A 15,025-nucleotide genomic window follows, 5' to 3' on the forward strand; every position below is an offset into this window, starting at 1 on the left:
AGACATGTCTAGAACCATTACATGGTCATAAAGACCATTTACATTTTTTTCATGACCATTTAATTTTTTAACTTGTTTGCAGCGAAAAGAATTTTATAAAAAAATTGAGAAGGTACACACGATTTTCATTTTGCGCGTCAGTCGTGTGTTGTTTCTTGGAATGGACGGAGAATACGGATTTACTGTGTTTTGTGTTAATTTATTTATTCAGAAGTGACACGTGGTTTTATGTGAACACAAAAAAGGAAAGTGTAATTGAAAAAATGTACCTATTTTTTGTTCTGCATTTTGCTATATGGTATCATTTATTTTTATTTGCAGGTACATGATGTCTTCGTTTGTACATTTGGTGGGCACGAAGTAAATATGGGATGATTACTTATTGTTGAAATTGAACCAAACTAGAGTGTGTAAAAATATGTGATGTTTGCTTGCACGACATTATAAATACAAATAAACAATGAATTAGTTTATAAATAAATAAAAACAAATAAATAAAGTTGATTTTGTGTTTTCTTTTCTCGAGTGGCGTCCTTTTTTCGACGACGAAAAAAGTTTTTTCATAAAAATCAAAACATTTTAGGTTGTGACCATGTTCTTTTAACTAAAAGAAAAACATTTTTGACGAATAACATAACATTTTAGATCGTGACCATTGTCTTTTAATGGAAACAAAATTCTTTTTATCAATATAATAACATTTTAGATGAAGACAATTGTATTTTTCTTAGAACCATGTTCACTGCGCCAACATGGTTGCAGGCTAAAATGTTACATGGTCGCCGCAAAAATAGCTGCTATCATATTATTTTGCTCTTCGAATATGATTGTGACAATCATGTTTCTTCTCTGCGTGTGTTGTGATCCGAACTGATTGAATCATTAAATCGACGAATACTTTTTTTTCAAATCTCGCTTCCCTCCGAATTTTGTAAACATATCTAGCTTCACATCCCGAGAAAGAATATGGTCACCCCAAGCAAGTTTTAAGTTTTAATTTTGAAAGGAGGACATGTAACATGTTCTTGGAAACTACACCCAGAGAAGGAATATGATCACCTCAAACATGTTTTAAGAGCAAAATGTTATTTTTGGGTGGTGACCATGTAACATGGTTTTCGCAACCAAGCTATTTTTTCGGAAATCATGTATCTGATTTCGGCAAGCAGGTTATATTTGACGAGAAAATAACATTTTAGTGACAAACATGTTACATGGTCACCATACAAAAATAACATTTTGCTCTTGAAACATGTTTGAGGTGATCATATTCCTTCTCTGCGTGTATATGTATATCTGACTACGGCAAGCAAAAGTACAAGTTTCCCACATACGTTTCCATGTTCCTCGTCCAAAATAAAATTTTTTTCCTGGACAGATTTGAGGTGATCATATTCCTTTCCTGCGTACATACAAACACAAACAAATAATGACTTGAAATAATCTAAAGTCACTTACTTACTATTAACCACTCAGTAATAATTGAGTTTTACTTTTAATTGCCTATATTTTATAACGACCCCAGGATACATCCATATGCAGTCTACCACATTGACTTTCTATTCTGGTATGACACAATAAAGCCATGTAATAAGAAATCAATTCCTTCCAAGGGAATGTAAATATCTACATCATCAAAGGGAAAATCATTGTCTTATTAAATAATAAAATACCTAAAAGTTATTCATGAGCAAATTCCTTATGATTGGAAATTAATTCTTCTCATCAATTGCTTCTTCAATTAATATCCTTTTTGTGTAGTCATTTTTATTTGGAATTTTAAAATAGTTAGAACGAATATAGTGGGCCATTATGACAAGAATCTATAAAATATCCTTTGTGTATGCTAATAATAAATGTACACTACTTCCAAACAAAGATCCTTTAATTTGAATGTTCTCGGTTAATTTAATTATGTTCTATTACCAAATGTATTATTCTGCTAGATTTAGTTGAAGGAATTTTATGTAAGTTGAAAAATCGAAATAAATTCTATTATGCAGATGCCAAATTTGAATAAGGGAGTGAAACAAGAAAATACGGCCGTAAGTTCGGCCAGGTCAAATCTTATGTACCCTCCACCATGGACTGCGTAGAAACTTCTACTAAAGGCGGTTATCCACAATCGAATTACTTGGGTTGCGGTAACACTTGCGATGGCAAGGTATCTTAAAACTTCTTAACATCGTCTTCTAAATTGTAAGTTAGTCCATACGGGGTATATATTAAACAAAAACAGGCCGATTAATCACGTATATAATTCAGTTCTTGACCGGTATATATAGGAAAGTCTACAAATAATTACCAACTGATATGAACTTTTGCGCGGTAATTAGAGAGGCAGAATTGAATATATATTGCCCCCATATAAAGCGACAACCATAGTTTTATATGGGGGCTATAGATATACAATTATGAACACGGTTGCCACAGTTGATAAAATTCTACCAGAAAGATCTACAAGATGACAGATTTTTTACTGTTTGGTAGTTTGGCAGAATTCTTGACGTTTTTGTAGATTTTGCAAAATATTCCAACTAAGAGGTACTTCATAAATTTTTTATAGAAATAAAATTTCCGTTTTGTTTGTTATTGTTGGCTTCTCTTCAATCATTATTGTTGTTTTTGATCTCAGCTTAAAGCCATGCATTGACTAAACTACAAGTGTAGCTTAACCAATAGAGGAAAAGTATGCTTGTCAAATTTATTTGGGCAAAGCCCTATAGACTGCATGATGGTTGGATGTACAGCTGTTTCGGAATTACCACATTTTGACAAAATCTTCTATAGAAATAAAATGTTGACAAAATCTTCTACAGAAATAAAATTTTGATAAAACCTATAGAAATAACATTTTGACAAAATTTTCTATAGAAGTAAAATTTTGGTAGATTATTTTTGGCTCGAATGGCAACCATGATTATGAACCGATATGGACCAATTTTTGTGTGATTGGGGATTGGGGATATATAACTATAGACCGACATGAACCCATTTTGGGCATGGTTGTTAGCGGCCATTAGTGGCCACCACGTACCAAATTTCAACCGGATCGGATGAATTATGCTCCTCCAAGAGGCTCCGGAGGCCAAATCTGGGGGTCGGTTTATATGGGGGCTATACGTAAAGGTGGTCCGATATGGCCCATTTGAAATACCATCCGACCTACATTAATAAAAACTACTTGTGCCAAGTTTCAACTTGATAGCTTATTTCGTTCGGAAGTTAGCGTTATTTCAACAGACGGACGGACGTGGCTGGATCGACTCAGAATGGATAGATGGATGGACAACCAGGGCTACATCGATTTAGTTTTATGAACTCAGAAGTATACATGATGGTTGTTATGACATCCAATTGTAATCAATACCCAACCCCTGCCAACATTTTTTGAATATGGGGGCGCTTCTGAGAATCCCCACTACGTCGAAAACAGTCGTATACGATATCCAAAACTCCTCGGAAAAGCGCCGTCACTATTGAGAAGTTGTACCACGCCAAGTTACTACAAAAAAGTATCGCATGAGTGCAATTATTAGGTGCCCTTCTAAAGGGTGATTTGTTAAGAGCTTGATAACTTTTTAAAAAAAAAAAACGCATAAAATTTGCAAAATCTCATCGGTTCTTTATTTGAAACGTTAGATTGGTCCATGACATTTACTTTTTGAAGATAATTTTATTTAAATGTTGACCGCGGCTGCGTCTTAGGTGGTCCATTCGGAAAGTCCAATTTTGGGCAACTTTTTCGAGCATTTCGGCCGGAATAGCCCGAATTTCTTCGGAAATGTTGTCTTCCAAAGCTGGAATAGTTGCTGGCTTATTTCTGTAGACTTTAGACTTGACGTAGCTCCACAAAAAATAGTCTAAAGGCGTCAAATCGCATGATCTTGGTGGCCAACTTACCGGTCCATTTCTTGAGATGAATTGTTCTCCGAAGTTTTCCCTCAAAATGGCCATAGAATCGCGAGCTGTGTGGCATGTAGCGCCATCTTGTTGAAACCACATGTCAACCAAGTTCAGTTCTTCCATTTTTGGCAACAAAAAGTTTGTTAGCATCGAACGATAGCGATCGCCATTCACCGTAACGTTGCGTCCAACAGCATCTTTGAAAAAATACGGTCCAATGATTCCACCAGCGTACAAACCACACCAAACAGTGCATTTTTCGGGATGCATGGGCAGTTCTTGAACGGCTTCTGGTTGCTCTTCACTCCAAATGCGGCAATTTTGCTTATTTACGTAGCCATTCAACCAGAAATGAGCCTCATCGCTGAACAAAATTTGTCGATAAAAAAGCGGAAACACATTTCGAACCGAACACTGATTTTGGTAATAAAATTCAATGATTTGCAAGCGTTGCTCGTTAGTAAGTCTATTCATGATGAAATGTCAAAGCATACTGAGCATCTTTCTCTTTGACACCATGTCTGAAATCCCACGTGATCTGTCAAATACTAATGCATGAAAATCCTAACCTCAAAAGAATCACCCTTTAGAAACATTTATAAGGGCGCCAATAAGAGCCCCTTCAAACAATCAGAGAAAGTGCATTTTAAGATAGTTGTAAAAGAATCATTGTGGTCAAGTAAAACACGATTTTATAGATGTTTATTAATTTTATTAAACATTTACAAATTCTCATAAATATAACATTTATACGACTATCACATCACATTTAACATATTTTTATGCATTAATAAAAGATTGATGTTGAGTTACAAGTTGCAAGTTACATGTTGTAGCGTCTATCAGCCAGCGCATTTATTCCCAATGGAGGCAGCGTGTCTGGAAAAATATTTGAAAAACTATCACTTTATTCCATTTGGAAAGTCAAAAATTGTTCACCAATATACCTTTTACAATTTTAAGCGAAATAACTATGTTTTCAGCACTTCATTACCGTTTTTATTTAAATAAATTATAAGAAGCTAGTTGTGCTTGGTGTTTCACAAAATATAAAATGGCTCTTGCAACAATAGTGATGGCAAAATACTATTATGCGAATAGTGATGGCAAAATAATATCACAGTTGGCGATTGTTGCAGTGTCACTTACGAGTCTGTGGTAGCGATGAGGATGAAATGGAACTTTGAAATGCTGGCAGGGACGTGACTGACATACTTTTATTACCTAGAATAGATAGACTGAAATATTAAAAAGTTTTAAGATTCCTGGTCATGGGCAACTTTTACCACAAACCCACGTCGTATTCGATTCCAATTCAAAATGTATTGCTTCATTTATTTTACCCCCTTTATGAGAAGATTCGATTCGAAAAAACAAAAACATTGTGACATGCTTTAGTTTTCAAATAGATCCATTAATTGAAAGCCTTAAGTAACCTTGAAAAATGTTCTTAAGCCTATTCATCTTCAGTTCAAATAAATAAGGACAATATCCAGATTATGATAATATGACATATGACATCTTTAAACCTCTTGCTTATCCTTTTTGTACACACAAAATAATAAAATGGTTGCCAATGAATTTTTATAGAAATAAATGCATTTTATTCCATATTTAAATTATCCCCTATATCATTTCACTTTTATAATAAAATGGAGTATGAAGTATTTTTTCTACGAATATTGCCATAAATAACTTGTGCGAGACACAGATTTTATGAAGAAATGTGATTTATGGGAAAAACTTTTGGGGAAAAAACGATACAAAAGGATTTTCTTGGATTATCCTTGCATGAAAAGAATAATATGTGCGTGTGTGTGTATTTGCGAGTATATAAATCTATTCGACAATGTAACGCTTCCCTTTTTAAAGGCAAATTTATGTGAATCAAATACAAACAACAACAGCAAAAACAGCTTTGAATTTAATATGAATTTTAAACACATATTTTAGCACATATGTATCCATAAACTATACACATATGTATAAGCCGGACACATACACACACACACTCTCTCTCTCTCTCTCTCTCATACATATGGAGTAATTATTCATGCCAATGTTTGTTGGTTTGTTTGTTCGTAGCACTTATGCAACAATTTATATATTATGTGCCTAAATTACGGTCCATGAAATATTAATGTAGCTCTGTGTTGGTGTCAATACAAGTGTGTTTGTTTGTGTGGACTTAGTGGCGCATATGCTGTGTTCACTGTCATTCTTAGAAAACATTTAATTTATATGAATGTGTCCAAATATAATAGAAATGATATTGCATACACAACCAAAGACGGAAACTGCAAAAATTTAAATTTGCAAATGTTTTTGTTTTTTTTTTTTTAGTTTTTCTTATGTGTTGAAAATAAAATAATTACAAATATATGCAACTTTGGAATTTCGAGCTCTTTCATGCGAACAAAAATATATACATAGACAGTTCTTGTTTGCCAGTGCCATAGGATTTTACTAATCACAATAAAATTGACGAACGAATACATAATATTATAATATTATTACAAATTTGTTTTTAGCCTAGGCTCCTATCTTACGAGACGAAGAAAAAGAGAACTTAAACACCTATCGACTTTAAAAAAGTTTAATTGCCGCCTCAATTTTAGGATGTGCAATTTACACACTATTAAGGACAAATTTCTTTAAAATAATGAAATTTTAGTTAAAAGAACTAATCAAAAATTGTTTCCATTAAATTTAGGACACACATTTTGGAAATTTGCATCCCTTCGTTAAAGTTACATATCTCTAAACTTAGGCAAAATTTCCTTAAAGTAAAGAAACACATTTTTGATTTAAAGAAATCGTCCCTATATTAACTGAAATAGTGCTTCAAATATAGACAAATACTTATTTTGAGGATTTAGCATCTTTGGTTTAAAGTTTTTTTGGAATTAAGAAAATATTTTTTACTTCAAAGTATCCGTCATAATTTGGATTTTTAAACTGGCATGTGTTTGTACGTGAATAGCTTAATTTCTATATATAGGAAAAATAGAATGACAATTCGATAAATGAGTTCTGTATCCTAATTTTAATTTTATAGATCCTAGATTTAAAGCCAGATAGGTCGCAAAAAAATTTCCTTATTTTAAAGAACCCGCATCTTTCCAAGTAAACTTTTTTTTGAGTGTAGCTTTTCAAAATGAATTTCTATGAATCCCATGGCTGATATTGCTTTATAAAGGGTGATACGGTCAAAATTTGGTCAATATAAACTTGACGTATTTCTTTCAATTTTGCATTTAAAAAACCTGAACACCCCTCATTTTGAAGGTGAATGTGTGTAGAATGTTGCTCCTATTTTGATTTTGGAATTCGCTCTTCAGTTGTCAAAATGCCGTCCAAGCAAGAAGAGCAGCGTATCAAAATTTTTGTTCGCGCATCGCGGAAATCCGAGCTACTCGCACGCAAAGCTGGCAAAATCGCTAAAAGTTGCCAAATCAACCGTTACAAATGTAATTAAAGTGTTTGGGGAACGTTTGTCGACAGCCAGAAAGTCTGGATCGGGGGGAAATCGAAAACCGGAAGCCGCTGAGACGACAAAGAGAGTTGCCGGTAGTTTCAAGCGAAACCCTAACCTCTCTCTCCGAGATGGCGCAAATAAGCTGGGTGTATCGTCTACAACCGTGCATCGAGCCAAAAAACGAGCCAGACTATCGACTTACAAGAAGGTAGTGACTCCAAATCGCGATGATAAACAAAATCAAATCCCGGAGGCTGTACACGACGATGCTGACGAAGTTTGACTGCGTGGTAATGGACGACGAAACCTACGTCAAAGCCGACTACAAGCAGCTTCCGGGACAGGAGTTTTATACGGCAAAAGGAAGGGGAAAGGTACACTGTTAGAAAAATATGTTTTTCATATGTTCCGATATAAACAAAATGTGTTTCGGGCACAATTTTGAAACACAATATATTTAAGTGCAAACATGTAATGTTCCTAAACTAACACTAAATGTTTGGGACATCTATGTTAATATGTTAGAATAAATTATGTTTGGGGCATGCATGTTTCATAAAAATCATATGTGTGAATGCAAACATATATAAATTTACAAATTTCGACTAAACATACATATGTTGTGATATTTTTTTCAGAGAGCGACAGAGAGAGAGTATAGAGAAAGAAATAGAGATGGAAACAGGGAGAGTTGACGAAAGATATCAACATAACACAGCAAAAGAATCAAAAGAGAACAATTTCTGTGAAACCGCTTGTATGTTGTTTCGGAAAACTGTTTTATGATCAGGCCAAAAATTTGATATGCTTAAGTCTAAATATTATTTAATTTGAATAAAGAGAATGGACATTCGGAACCAAGAGAATAGACATTTGAAAAACAAACAGCATATGTTTTCGCCTTGGGAGCAGCATTTTATGTATGTGTGAACATGTGTTTTGTTTATCATTTTGGCATTATGGGCACAATTTTTTTCTTGGTTCGTTAAAAGAAATCAGGGGTCTTCATAAAAATAACGAAAGGGCACTATACACTTTTTAGAGTTGGGACAGTAAAATAAAATAAGGAGGAAATAGTGAAAAATTACAAAGTAAAATGTATAAAAGCAAAGTTTAGTTCCTCCTTATTAATAAGTAGTCCACGAGGAGTTGACGGACACCTTCAAATATAAAAGCGGGCATTAAGTTCGAGTTTTGCAGCTAAAACAATTTAAAAAGTTTATTTTCTTTAAAATGAATTATTAAAGAAAAATAAAAGGCATTTTATAACGATGTTGTTAAATGCTAGTAAACAACTGTTCACGCCTAAATAAATTTATGATTATATTATAAAATTGTTTATGTATGTTTATACTCGACTCCACGTTCTCTTTTGTTAGAGTTTTTGAATTCCTTCCAACAGTTTTTGTTACAAAATTGTTATTTTTGCAATAAAAAAATAATATTTTATCCAAAAATCAGTCAATTTCGTTTATACCAAGCACTGTTACTGACTATAAATTTTTAATAACCCACATTTCGAAGTTTCATTATAAAAATTTAATATAGTATAAATATAAATGTGTAAATTAAAAACAAAAAAGTGTTCGGTCGGAGTAGGGATTGAACCCACGACCCTTTGCATGCAAGGCAGACATGCTAACCACTGCTCCACGTAGCAAACAAATGTATGTTTCTGTTAAATAATGTTATGTTTGCATGGGCTCGTGGGCGCTGCAAACTATGCTATATAAATGTAACTTATAACGATAATTATCTACTGGTGACTATAACTGCTACGTAGCCCAGTGGATAGTGTGTTGGCTTACAAACTGTATGGTCCTCGGTTCGATTCTCCGTGCAGGCGAAAGGTAAAATTTATAAAAGTGAATAATTTCTTCAACATTATTTGTATTACAGAAAAAGGTGCCAAGAACTAAAATATTTCGTGAAAGTGAAAATTACGAGTATGTTAGGGAATGAACACAATCGTCTTTGCGAAAAATTCTTCCAAGCATATAATATTTTTGGGCTCAATATGCTTCCAAACATATAATATGTTCACATAAAACAAACATATTAATGTTTCGGCAGTATCCAATAATATATGTGCTTCCTGCAAAATATGTTTGGAACATATGTTAAAGAAGCGATTTTTTTTGAGGGTGTAGCAGATATTTTCAAGCACATAAAACTGTCAAAGTTCGCAAAGAAATATCTGGTTTGGCAAGCCATCTGTACCTGTGGCTTGAAAAACAGCATTTTCATAGCTTCCGGGACTGTCAACCAAGAAATTTACGTGAAAGAGTTTTTGAATAAACGTCTGCTGCCTTTCCTGAAGAAACACGGTTGTTCCGTACTATTTTGGCCGGATTTGGCATCTTGCCATTACGGTAAAAAGGCCATGGAGTGGTACGCCGCCAACAACGTGCAGGTGGTTCCCAAGGACAAGCACCCTCCCAACACGACAGAGCTCCGCCCAATTGAGAAATACTGGGCTAAAGAAGACCAAAAAACTGCTAAGGACGAGCAGCAGTTCAAGGCAAACTGGCTTTCTGCGGCGAAGAAGGTGGACAAGGTGGCTGTACAAAATCTGATGGCAGGTGTCAGGCGTGAGGCCCGGCAATTCGGATTTGGAAAAGCGAAAGCCTAACTGAATATTTTTCCTGAATTTTATACTAATTGAACTTGAAAAAGAAATTTAATTTGATTTTTTAAATAATCGATTTCACCGATTTACACGCGTTTTCCCTTGACCAAATTTTGACCGGATCACCCTTTAAAAAGTGAATTTTACAGGAAACAAGAAACAAGTTTTGTTTTTTGAAATTTCTCAAAATCCGTATAAGATAGAAATACCCTTATTTTCGGTGTTAAAATCATAGTTTTTATAATTTTTATACCCTTCGCCACTACTGTGGTACAGCGTATAATAAGTTCAATTTTTTCACAAAAGGTTGGCGTCACTGTATGAATGTTACCTGATAATTGAAGATTCCAAAATGAAGACGAATGAAGGGGTTGTTATTCTGTTGCTGTTTTCTTTCTTTATACACCATCACGAACATTGATAGACTTATTGTTTGTTATTTATGTTCAATAATTTTGAAAAAAAAAACGAAAATTTTTTTCACTAATTAAAAATAACAAATATTTTATTTGTTATTTATTATATTATTTTACTTTATTATTTATTAACAATATCTCTGTATATGGTATACAACAACGCGATTCCAACTAAAAAACAACCCACGCGCAAACATATCGATTACATCGATGACAGGTATCGATTACAGGTAGATAAAAGAAATATAGGAAAATTCCCTATATTCTAACAAGTGTGTCTTCTTGTGTTGTGTGTGTTTTGAAAGGATAGAATACTTCTTAGTACGAATGAACTACAATATTTTTCTATGCCAAGTGTTATTCGTATGTTTGATAAGCTTTCTATAATAAAGGAATTCAGTGTTATCGCTTTATAAGAAATTTTACTAAATTTGAGGAAACTTGGTTTTAGTTCGGTTTTTTGTTTATTTTTACGAATGCTTTGTTTTCAGTGAATAAAATTTTTTTGTTCAGTAGTAAATTCTTATACCCAGTGAAGAAAACAGTATTAGTAAAATTCCACGCCTTATTCTAGTTAATGAACTATTCCTAACTGCTTTCGGTTTAGGATTTTTTTACGGAAACAAGTAAATTATATTATTTCGCACAAAAATTTAACTTAATGGAAATAAAATGGCTAAACTAAATTGATAAATATTTTTTCCTTTAGTTTCGAAGGCAACATTTTCTGGGTGTAGCAAAAAATGTAGATCCTCTCCATGTGATAATGTGATAATTATCAAAAATTATCAGGTTCTCGAACGAAGCTATCTTCAAATTCTTTCCATTCAAGTAATCAATTCGAATACACAGACTGTTGAGCATACCTTACAAACCCATATTGCTATTAACCAGTTGTCAGGTTTTATTGTGCAGTGGATCATAGCCAGATTGTAAGCCTTAACTTGGCCTAATTTTATAATTTTCTCTAATAACACCCTTTCCTTTATAAAACAAATTGAAATCTACTCTACTGGGGGACTATTATTTAAGTGAATTACATGACACTCGGAGTGCAATGTCACTAATAGCATTGTTGTTGTTTTTGTTGTTGTGTAGCCCATTGAAAATCTTAATTAGTTATAAAATAGATTTTGCTCGTTATTTTCATATTTGGCTTAGTTTTTCGTATTAAAGCCCTGTATTGTGGCATAACATAATTATGACTGCTGCCATCATGGACCTCATGCAAACCGACATACTAATACACAAAAACCTCATAAATATGTTTGGCATTAAATTTGAATTATGAAAATGGTTTTAATTAAATGAAAGTGCTCATTTACATTTACGGAGATCGCACGATTCGAGTTGTTCACTTAGCGGATAATAGGGGATACATCATACTAATCATAGTAACTATGTTATGTGTGTGTGTGTGACAGTGTTCGTTATATTGCTAAACAACTTAACTCACAATTTTATATTTCCATATGAAAACATTTTTAGAAAAATATTCGAGATAGGATATAAAACGGTAAAATCAGGAACGTCTATGCAAAAAATTGCGTTGAGCATTGCGTTGCTGAATATTTTTCGAAGGTATCCTTGATGTGCCACACTTAAGAGATGTTCAGGGCTACATTGTACACCGTAATTTTAGTTTGTAATTCTATAAAATAAAATGCATTGCAGAAAAAATCAGCTGTTTAAATTTTTCGATAAAAAATCCGCGAGTCAGAACAATTAACTTTTCGGGATATGTGCTATAAGACCCAGCACAGGCATGATTATTAAAGAAACGAGTGTGCGGAAAATTATAGAGGTATACAGTAGATATCGGATATAAGAAAGGAAAAAGGCTATATGCTTGTTTATAAGAAAAACGTTCCTTTACATATGGATATAAAAAAAATATACGCTAAGAAATTTCTAATACCAATTTCCAGTACCTTCCCAGCAAAAAATACTTCAGCAGTAAGAGCCCAGCAAAAAATGGAGCACTATTTCAGCAGGATTGTAAGGGAGAGAGGCAGTACCAACTGCTTACAAAACAACCGAATCAGCGCTGATTTTTGTGGGCGATGTCCCGATTTAGAGCAACTTCTACATAGCGCTGATATAATTGCTCATTTCAATAGCATTATTGCTCAGAAGTGATATCCCAGCAAAAAATGGAGCACTATTTCAGCAGGATTGTAAGGGAGAGAGGCAGTACCAACTGCTTACAAAACAACCGAATCAGCGCTGATTTTTGTGGGCGATGTCCCGATTTAGAGCAGCTTCTATATAGCGCTGATATAATTGCTCATTTTAATATAAATATTGCTCAGATGTGAGCAATATTGTTATTGGTATGAAGGAAAACAGCACTACCTTTCGCGCATCTATACTGCATGAATTGGTTGCAATAACGTAAACGAATGATCATAAACTAGTTTGATTACTCGTTTACGTTATTGCCGCCGATACATGCAGTGTGGATGCATTGCCTACTTTATTGTATACCAAAAAGCGCAACTAAATTTTACTGCTGAAATATTTTTTGCTGGGATATAATCTTGAGTATAGCATTGTTGGTGTGAAGGAAAACAGCACTGCCTTTCATGCATCTATACTGCATGAATTAGTTGCAATAACGTAAACGAATGATCATAAACTAGTTTGATTACTCGTTTACGTTATTGCCATCGATTCATGCAGTGTGGATGCACTGCCTACTTTATTGTATACCAAAAAGCGCAACTAAACTCTTACTGCTGAAGTATTTTTTGCTGGGAGTTTAGTTCCGTTCCGTACTTCTGAGTTACTAAATTTTCTAAGCACTTTTTGTGGGTACATAGTTTATGCAATCATCACAACCATCGTCATTCATATCCATTTCATTTTAGTTATTGATCTCACAAACATACTAACATTGGTAATACAAAATCCAAACGAAAATGTGTGTCGTCACTGTCATTCGCGGATTTTCGAAAATACTACGTAATCAGATTAGAAAAAAATCGAACAAGTTGTTAATAAAACTAGTAAGGAAAGTCTAAAGTCGGGCGGGGCCGACTATATTGTACCCTAAAATAATAATAAATTTTCGATACCATATCACATCCGTCAAATGTGTTGGGGGCTATATATGTTATAAAGGTTTGTCCCAAATACATACATTTAAATATCACTCGATCTGGTCAGAATTTGATAGACTTCTACAAAATCTATAGACCCAAAATTTAAGTCGGCTAATGCACTAGGGTGGAACACATTGTTAGTAAAAAAAAAATATGGGTAACATTTAAATCTGAAGCAATTTTAAGGAAACTTCGCAAAAGTTTATTTATGATTTATCGCTCGATATATGCACACAAAAAAATAACTGCAAATAAATATTAACAACTTTATTTGTATGTAAAATCTGCTGATGCTCAACAAATTTGTCTATTGAATATGAGGAATTTGTTGTTGAAATGTGTTTGTAGATGCTTGACAGAGGAAATAATAGAAATATTCTGAATTTTCAACAAATTGTTTTGTATGCGAAAATAGTTGACTGCTTTCGATATGAAAACAAAAACAAAAATACAAGACTAGTTACGCGCACATCGCTGAGAAAATGTACGAAAGCTAAAAGAAGCATGCGAAGAATACCGTTAGAACAAAATGAGTATGAGTACATGCACGTGTATAATAGCAAGCAAAGAGCTCACTCATCAGAGTATACAGAAAAGCATTTATAAATGTCTGTGAAAAATTTATATTTTTTAGTTTGATAGTTTCTTAAATGTGTTTGTTGTATGAGATAATTGATAAACCCATATTAATATCGGGATTAGAGTTATTACAATTCTTGTCAAAATGCTTGCTACACCCTAGACTACTCAAATTTAAAATCGTCATACATTTACAAAAGTGAGTATAGGATATTCGACACAAAAATGTTCCCGTCCAAAAATAGCATTTTGGTCATATTCCTTCTCTCTGTGTACTTAACAAAAAATCTCCAAAAAAATCTCCAGGCAATTTTGGTGCAATAATTCTGTCAATTTCAATTTAATTTTTTGTCAATACACCAATAAATTTGTTACAGGTCATTGATAGACTCCAACAGACCACATACAAATTTTTTCTTTCAAATTCAAAAACATTTGTTGAGGATTAAACGCAACGTTCTACAACAAATATTTTGTACTCAACAAATTACTTACAAATTATGTTATTGAGAACACAATATATTTGTTGCCTTCTGATGGTGACGATTGCTAACAACTTATTTGTAATAATGGTTATTAAAAGTACAAATTAGTTTGTTGCAGGAAAATTAACAAATTTTGTTAATGGTTTTCCAACAAAAGTTATTGGTTCTCAAACTTATTTTTATCTGTGTATGTATTAGAAGTTTAGGACAATTAGAGTCATTTTTACAACTTTTCGACTAAGCAGTGGCGATTTTACAAGGAAAATTTTGGTATTTTGACCATTTTTGTCGAAATCAGAAAAACATATATATGGGACCTATATCTAAATCCGAACCGATTTCAACCAAATTTGGCACGCATTGCTACAAATCCAATTCTACTCCCTGTGAACGATAGCTGTCCGACTTTAAACCTGTTACATTGGGCG

The sequence above is a fragment of the Haematobia irritans genome, chromosome 1 (genome assembly GCF_050003625.1).
Source record: "Haematobia irritans isolate KBUSLIRL chromosome 1, ASM5000362v1, whole genome shotgun sequence".
In the NCBI taxonomy this organism is placed as follows: Eukaryota; Metazoa; Arthropoda; class Insecta; order Diptera; family Muscidae; genus Haematobia; species Haematobia irritans.